The following is a 9,675-nucleotide window of genomic DNA, read 5'->3' as shown; positions in this document are numbered from 1 at the left end:
TTTAAAACTGTTTATTTGAGACGTGCAATTGTTTGTTTATTTGTAGAGGTAAACATGAGCCTTTAACTGTATATATATGTGATGGTCCTATGTGACTTTTTATTTTTCGCTTAGTTTTCTCCTTTTAAAACAACATAGGTGAGTCTAGAACTTCCTTAAATAGAGGTCCTAAATACCTCTAGGGCCACAGGCAAGGGATGGGTAATGCACACATAAGGCATGTACTGGACGCTATTAGAATGCTTAAGTAACAATAATTAAGGGGAGGGCAATCGGGTAGTAAAGGATATGATGACATGTGCGCTAATGCTATGCGTAACACCTCTATTTGAGGAAAGTTTACCGAGTATTGCACAGAAGTGATCCTATATGCTAATAAACCTAGGATCCCCTTTATTCCAGTTTAAATAATCTCTGTTTGTTTATCTGCTTATAAGACTAATTCACCTAATTCGAGTTTGGCTAGGACACACCGTTGTGGACCTCGAGGGGTGCCTAACACCTTCCCCTCAAGATTATTTCGAGCCCTTACCCAATCTCTAATAATGCAAACCGGCTTCATGAGTTAATTGTCCTAGGTGCCCTAACGCACCTTAAATCCGTTAGGTGGCGACTCTTCAAATTCCATACCTAATTCCCAAAAGGAAAAGAGTTATCCCAAAGAATGTCGAAACCCGGACTCCGCGAGGAAAAAGGGGGCGCGACAGATAGGGTTCAGCACGGTGATGCCAGAGATATGACTATTGGAGATGTGGGGTGTTAAGGATGTATGGATAGATTTGTGTGCCCAATGTAGATGGGCTACGTGAGTAGATTCTTGAGGAGGTCCACAATTTGCGGTACTCCATTCATCCGGGTGCCATGAAGATGTACCAGGACTTGAGGTAGCACTATTGGTGGAGGATAATGAAGAAGGATATAGTTGGGTTTGTAGCTCGGTGTCTTAACTGTCAGCAGGTAAAATATGAGCATTAGAGACCCTGTGGATTACTTTAGAGGATAGAGATTCCAAAGTGGAAATGGGAGCAGATCACCATGGATTTCGTAGTTGGACTCCCACGGACTTCGAGTAAGTTTGATGCTATTTGAGTAATTGTGGATCGGCTGACCAAGTACGCACACTTCATTCCAGTTAGCACTACTTATTCTTTAGATCGGTTAGCTCTGATTTACATCCGAGAGATTGTTCGCCTTTACAGTGTGCTAGTGTCCATCATTTCAGATCGAGGCACACAGTTTACATCACAGTTTTGGAGAGCCGTGCAACGAGAGTTGGGCACTCAGCTTGAGTTGAGTCAGCTTGAGTTGCGTACAACATTTCACCATCAGACGGAAGGACCGTCTGAGTGCACTATTCAGATATTGGAGGACATGTTACGCACTTGTGTCATTAATTTTGAGGGTTCATGGGACCAGTTTCTGCTGCTCGCAAAGTTTGCCTACAACAACAGTTATCAATCAATCATTCAAATGGCTCCGTATGAGGCTTTATATGGGAGGGGTGTAGATCTCTGATGGGTTGGTTTAAGCCGGGTGAGGCTAGGCTATTGGGTATTGACTTGGTTCAGGATGCTTTTGGGCAAGGTTAAATTTATCCAGGAATGGCTTCGTACGGCGCAGTCTAGACAAAAGAGTTATGCCGATAAGAAGGTCCGTGATGTTGCTCACATGGTTAAGGATAAGGTTCTGCTGAAGGTCTCACCCATGAAGGGTGTTATGAGGTTCGGAAAGAATGGAAAGTTGAGTCCTCGGTTCATTGGGCCTTTTGAGGTACTTTAGAGGATTGGGAAGGTGGATTACAAGCTTGTCTTGCCACCTAGTTTGTCGAGTGCGCATCCAGTATTTCATGTTTCTATGCTCCGAAAATATGTCGGCGATCCGTTTCATATTTTGTATTTCAGCATGGTTCAGTTGGATGGTGATTTGACTTATGATATGGAGTCGGTGGCCATTTTAGATCGGCATGTTCGAAAGTTGAGGTCAAAGGATATAGCTTAAATGAAGGTGCAATGGAGAGATCAGCCCGTTGAGAATCTACTTGGGAGACCGAGCGGGAGATGTGGAGCAAATATTCACACCTATTTGAGACTCCAGGTATGTTTTTAGACCAGTTCGAGGACGAACGTTTGTTTAAGAGGGGGAGGATGTAATGACTCTACCGGTCATTTCGAGAGTTCTAGCCCTAATCCTCTATTTACTGCCCCTTTTGTGCTCTACATTCGTTATATGACTTATCGGGTTAGTTGGTTTAGGTCCGGAGAAATTTTAAAGTGAATTGAGACGTTGAGTCTCATAATTGGAAGCTTAAGTTAAAAAATTGATTGGATGTTGACTTATGTGTAAATGACCTCGGATTTGAATTTTGACAGTTCTGTTAGCTCTGTTGGGTGATTCTGGACTTAGGAGCATGGCTAGATTATGATTTGGAGGTCCGTAGTAGAATATGGCAAAATTTGGAATTTTGGAAAGTTTGACCGGGAGTGGGCTTTTTGATATCGGGGTTGGATTGGATTTCCGAAAGTTGGAGTAGGTTTGTGGGGTAATTTGTGACTTGTGTGCCAAATTTGAGGTCAATCGGACGTGATATGATAGGTTTCGACATCGTTAGTAAAATTTGGAAATTTCAAAGTTCATCAGGCTTGAATTGCGGTGTTATTCGTGTTTTTAATGTTGTTTGAGGTGATTTGAAGGCCCAACTAAGTTCGTATGAGGTTTTAAGGCTTGTCAGTATGTTTGGTTGAGGTCTGGGGCCTCAGGTTGATTTCGGATGATTTTCAGAACGAGGTTTGAAGTTGAAGAGTTGTTGAAGATTTGAAACTGCTGGTGCAATCGCACCTGCAGAGTGAGAACCGCAGATGTGAGCTCGAAGAAGCGAGAAGGTGACTGCAGAAGCAGTCAAGGAGTAAGTTGGCAGAGGTCGCAGGTGCGAGGTCCTTTCCGCACCTGCGTGTCCGCAGATGCACGTATTGGATCACAGAAGTGCATGGGCGCTTGGTGAGGCAGCTTCCGAAGTGAACGGCCCTTCGCAATAGCGAACTGGGCGCCGTAGAAGCGTGAAAGGCCGCAGATGCAGTTAAGTGAACCGCAGAAGCTGTTTTGCTAGGCAGAATTAAAAACATAAGGGTTCGCGATTTTCTTTATTTTCAAACGTTTTGAGCTTGGTCTAAGGCGATTTTGGAGAGGGTTTTCGAGGGGATTCTTGAGGTAAGTCCCTTGTGCTCGTTTTTAATCAATAATCTTGTATCCCTATTGATTTTCCCACGTAGTTTGTATGTTTTTGAGGTGTAATTTAGGGGTTTGGGGATAGGGATTTGGAGAGTTGATTTGGGAAATTTGGATGACGATTGGGTGTTGGATTTTGATAAAAATTGTTTAGTTGAACTCGTTGTTGGATGGGCTTTCGGATTTTATAATTTTTGTCGGATTTCGAGACGTGAGCCCGGGAGCTAGATTGGAGCCAATTTCAGATTTTTGAGTTGTAGCTTCGTAATTTCTTGTAGAATTGATTCCTTTAGCCCGTATTGATAGTATTGTACTGCTTGTGGCTAGATTCTAGACGTTTGGAGGCTGATTTGAGAGGCAAAGGCATGTTGGAATAGAGTTTTGCTCGGATTGAGGTAAGTAACACTTCTAAACTTGGTTTTGATGGTTCAAAATACCGAATTATGTGTTATGTGACTGGTATGAGGTGATGCACATGCCAAGTGACGGGCGTGCGGGCGTGCACCGTGAGAATTGTGACCTGGTCGGTTCCATGGCACTGTATAGTGGTTCTATCTCATTGATACCCGCATTTTCATCATGTGATAAAGTATTTGAGTTGTCATTCATGCTAGAGATCATGTTTAGGCTGTATGCCGGTACTGTTGGGACCCGTAGTGGTCATTTCTTGCTGTTGTCTTACTGATTTCTTTGATATTTCGTACTCAGTCATAGTAATTCATTTCATATCATTTCTTAGTCTCTGTTGTTATTTATTGATACATCATATTATTATTTTTGAGCTAGTTTCATGATATTGTGAGCCCGTGAGTGAGACTGGAGAGATTGATGACTGAGTGAGGCCGAGACCCTGATTATGAGTGACATTTATGGGATCGGGTTGCACGCCGCAACGGTTATACTGATTTATGTTAGCGTTTGGGCTGAAGGAGCCCTCCGGAGTCTGCACACACCCCGAGTGAGAGCAGTTAATATTATTGAGGGATGGATCTTCACTGCATATGGATCTTGTCCGAAGCATTATATACCTGGAGATGGATCTTCTCCACGAGCTGGATTGACCCTACTAAGTACTGGGTGATTGAGCACATGAGGCTGTCAGCATTGTGCATCACATATAATATGTGCATTGGCATGTAGAAATAGAGGAGTTATATTCTTCATATCACTCAGATTTGATCTATTTTACTATTTTGAGTTATCTATTGAACTTGAAAGCATGCCCACGTTTTTACTGTTTGAGCTCGAAGAAGCGAGAAGGTGACCGCAGAAGCGGTCAAGGAGGAAGCTGGCAGAGGTCACAGGTACGAGGTCCTTTCCGCACCTGCGTATCCGCAAATGTGCGTATTGGATCACAAAAGCGCATGGGCGCTTGGTGAGGCAGCTTCGCAGAAGTGAACGGCCCCTTCGCAAAAGCGAACTGGGCGCCGTAGAAGCGTGAAAGGCCACAGATGCGGTTAAGTGAACCGCAGAAGCTGTTTTGCTAGGCAGAATTAAAAACATAAGGGTTCACGATTTTCTTCATTTTCAAACGTTTTGAGCTTGGTCTAAGGCGATTTTGGAGAGGGTTTTCGAGGGGATTCTTGAGGTAAGTCCCTTGTGCTCGTTTTTAATCAATAATCTTGTATCCCCATTGATTTTCTCACCTAGTTTGTATGTTTTTGAGGTGTAATTTGGGGGTTTGGGGCTAGGGATTTGGAGAGTTGATTTGGGAAATTTGGATGACGATTGGGTGTTGGATTTTGATAAAAATTGTTTAGTTGGACTCGTTGTTGGATGGGCTTTCAGATTTTATAATTTTTGTCGAATTTCGAGATGTGAGCCCGGGAGCTAGATTGGAGCCAGTTTCAGATTTTTGAGTTGTAGCTTCGTAATTTCTTGTAGAATTGATTTCTTTAGCCCGTATTGATTGTATTGTACTGCTTGTGTCTAGATTCTGGACGTTTGGAGGCTGATTTGAGAGGCAAAGGCATGTTGGAATAGAGTTTTGCTCGGATTGAGGTAAGTAACACTTCTAAACTTGGTTCTGATGGTTCGAAATACCGAATTATGTGTTATGTGACTGGTATGAGGTGACGCACATGCCAGGTGACGGGCGTGGGGGTGTGCACCATGAGAATTGTGACCTGGTCGGTTCCATGGCACTGTATAGTGGTTCTATCTCATTGATACCCGCATTTTCATCATGTGATAAAGTATTTGAGCTGTTATTCATGCTAGAGATCATGTTTAGGTTGTATGCCGGTACTGTTGGGACCCGTAGTGGTTGTTTCTTGTTGTTGTCTTACTAATTTCTTTGATATTTCGTACTCAGTCATACTCATTCATTTCATATTATTTCTCAGTCTCTGTTGTTATTTATTGATATATTATATTATTATTTTTGAGCTAGTTTCATGATATTGTGAGCCCGTGAGTGAGACTGGAGAGATTGATGACTGAGTGAAGTCGAGACCCTGATTATGAGTGATATTTATGGGATCGGCATGCACGCCGCAACGGTTATACTGATTTATGTTAGCGCTTGGGCTAAAGGAACCCTCCGGAGTCTGCACACACCCCGACTGAGAGTAGTTAATATTATTGAGGGATGGATCTTCACTGCATATGGATCTTGTCCGAAGCATTATATACCTGGAGATGGATCTTCTCCACGAGCTAGATTGACCCTACTCAGTACGTGATTGATTACATGAGGCTGTCAGCATGGTGCATCACATATAATATGTGCATTGGCATGTAGAAATAGAGGAGTTATATTCTTCATATCACTCAGATTTTATCTATTTTACTATTTTGAGTTATCTATTGAACTTGAAAACATGCCCACATTTTTACTGTTTGAACTCGAAGAAGCGAGAAGGTGACCGCAGAAGCGATCAAGGAGGAAGCTGGCAGAGGTCGCAGGTGCGAGGTCCTTTCCGCACCTGCGTGTCCGCAGATGCGCGTATTGGATCGCAAAAGCGCATGGGCGCTTGGTGAGGCAGCTTCGCAGAAGTGAACGGCCCTTCGCAAAAGCGAACTGGGTGCCGTAGAAGCTTGAAAGGCCACAGATGCGGTTAAGTGAACCGCAGAAGCTGTTTTGCTAGGCAGAATTAAAAACACAAGGGTTCGCGATTTTCTTCATTTTCAAACGTTTTGAGCTCGGTCTAAGGCGATTTTGGAGAGGGTTTTCGAGGGCATTCTTGAGGTAAGTCCCTTGTGCTCGTTTTTAATCAATAATCTTGTATCCTCATTGATTTTCCCACCTAGTTTGTGTGTTTTTGAGGTGTAATTTGGGGGTTTGGGGCTAGGGATTTGGAGAGTTGATTTGGCAAATTTGGATGACGATTGGGTGTTGGATTTTGATAAAAATTATTTAGTTAGACTCGTTGTTGGATGGGCTTTCGGATTTTATAATTTTTGTCGGATTTCGAGACGTGGGCCCGAGAACTAGATTGGAGCCAATTTCAGATTTTTGAGTTGTAGCTTCGTAATTTCTTGTATAATTGATTCCTTTAGCCCGTATTGATTGTATTGTATTGTTTGTGGCTAGATTCTGGATATTTGGAGGCTGATTTGAGAGGCAAAGGCATGTTGGATTAGAGTTTTGCTCGGATTGAGGTAGGTAACACTTCTAAACTTGGTTTTGATGGTTTGAAATACCAAATTATGCGTTATGTGACTGGTATGAGGTGACGCACATGCCAAGTGACGGGCGTGCACTGTGAGAATTGTGACCTGGTCGGTTCCATGGCACTGTATAGTGGTTCTATCTCATTGATACCCGCATTTTCATCATGTGATAAAGTATTTGAGTTGTCATTCATGCTAGAGATCATGTTTAGGTTGTATGCCGGTACTGTTGGGACCCGTAGTGGTCGTTTCTTGCTGTTGTCTTACTGATTTCTATGATATTTCGTACTCAGTCATACTCATTCATTTCATATCATTTCTCAGTCTCTGTTGTTATTTATTGATACATCATATTATTATTATTATTTTTGAGCTAGTTTCATGATATTGTGAGCCCGTGAGTGAGACTGGAGAGATTGATGACTAAGTGAGGCCGAGACCTTGATTATGAGTGACATTTATGGGATCGGGTTGCACGCCGCAGCGGTTATACTAATTTATGTTAGCGCTTGGGCTGAAGGAGCCCTCCGGAGTCTGCACACACCCCGAGTGAGAGCAGTTAATATTATTGAGGGATGGATCTTCACTGCATATGGATCTTGTCCGAAGCATTATATACCTGGAGATGGATCTTCTCCACGAGCTGGATTGACCCTACTCAGTACTGGGTGATTGAGCACATGAGGCTGTCAGCATTGTGCATCACATATAATATGTGCATTGGCATGTAGAAATAGAGGAGTTATATTCTTCATATCACTCAAATTTGATCTATTTTACTATTTTGAGTTATCTATTTAACTTGAAATAGAGGAGTTATATTCTTCATATCACTGTGCCAGTTGAGTTCGTCACTACCTTTCAGTCCAAAGGTTATATTTGTTACTTATTGAGTTGGTCGTACTCACGCTACACCTTGCACCTCGTGTGCAGATCCAGGTGTTTCTGGTCACGGCGGCTGCTAGTCGAAGAGCCAGGATCCCGGGAGACTATCGAGGTAGTTTCATAGCGTTCCCAGGCCTTGACTCTCCTTCATTATCTTTATTTGTATTTCAGTTCTTATTCCTTAGACTTTATAGTAGACTGTATTCTGGTATAGATGCTCATGTACTTGGTGACACCCCGATTTCGAGATAGATTGTATTGTGTTGCGGATCTATTTCTGTTTCAAAAAGGTTTACTTAAATATTTATTGTTTCCGTAAATATATTAATTTTCAAAGCTTTTACTGTGTTGAAATAGTTGAGTAGTGACTTGCCTAGTTGCAAGATAAGCGTCATCACAACGGTTGATTTTGGGTCGTGACACAAAATCTGTAATCCTATTGTCTAGAGAGAATATATTGAGAATAAAAATCAAGTGTAGAAACTAGCATTTGGATATTCTTTAAAACTAACAAATACGGAACCTAGTAGTTTAAGCATTATCAGGTTAATGTCTTTCCTTCGAACATGTTTCAACGGAATAAATACATTATCAGGTTAATGCCTTATTATTTTGAAGAATGAAGTACTACTTTGGCTGTTTTAATTTATGTGACAACTTTACTATTTCGGGAGTCTACGAGGTTGTTCCTTGATCATATTTTTCTTAAATATTTTATTAATGTTTTGAATTATTGTAAATTTTTTAATGTAACTTTCAAATATGTAAATTTTATTTTGAAAAACTTGAAGAATTTATGTCTAATTTCACGGTCAAAATTAATAACTTTGATTCTCGCACTTGGAATCGCGTCACGTAAAGTGAAACAGAAGGAGTAATAATTACTTAATTTCTTGTATTACTATGATTTTTTCTTTTTAATTTGACACTGCTTCATCAAACTTAAACTCTTATTTCCCCATACTTTCTTTTATATAGGTGTTGGACTACTATCGTAGCCTATGCACTTTGAGAAGGAGGATGGTTAAGTTTAATAATACTTTTCTCAGTAGCAATTCTGTGTTGCTACACGGGATTCCTTTTTTTTTAAAATACATGAGCACTGCTCCAACATTAATCAAAACATATCCAGCTTAGGATTATTAGTTTATGTTTCTGCTAGAAGAGTTTTATCCTCTATACACAAATTTTAACAAATATATGTGACGTTTAAAAAGTATTTATTTATTTATTGATACGGTATGCACGTGTGACGTAGGAGATGTACGGTTATGAATAGGCACATTACTGATTATGTTATTGGGTTAGAGCTAAGATACTTAGGCCAGTTGCTGAATTGAGGAAAACTCAACGTGTGATGGAGGATCCAGGTTGAGACCTGGTGAGCTGAAAAGAATACAAGGCTTATATATAGCAGGAAGATGTAGGAAGTAAAGTATGGAAATACTGAGTCTTTTCTTTAATTTGGTTTAGCTGTTGGAGCACTCTCGAACCTCCCTCCATTCTTGTTTTCTTTTTTTTTTAGTTCCTTTTCCTTGTATCTAGCGTTGTTCACCGTTTGTTAGATACAAAGAAGAGCTTTGTGTGTACAAAAAGAGTAGTGTTACGAACACCTATATGTAATCCTTTAAATAGACCATGATAAAGGTCCATGCTATCACTAGTATTGATAGGAGTTGTCTCCAACTCCAACTTTTCCAATACCCTCCCTACTGTATTCAACGACAGTCAACGACAGTGATGTTAAGGCAGCGGTGCAGATGGCGGTGCATTATGCACTTTCAGGAGGATGGTATAGTTTGATAATACATTATGCACGAGTGATGCATGAGATGCACGAGTGATGCACGAGATGCACATGTGATGCACGCTTCTGCATGCGCATCTGCTATATTGTTATGAGGGGCCTTAATTTTTTAATTTTATTATTATTATTTTTCTAATTTGTCATGA

This window comes from Nicotiana sylvestris, chromosome 5, assembly GCF_000393655.2.
Source record: "Nicotiana sylvestris chromosome 5, ASM39365v2, whole genome shotgun sequence".
Lineage (NCBI taxonomy): Eukaryota > Viridiplantae > Streptophyta > Magnoliopsida > Solanales > Solanaceae > Nicotiana > Nicotiana sylvestris.
Note: the sequence above shows the minus strand (reverse complement) of the source record.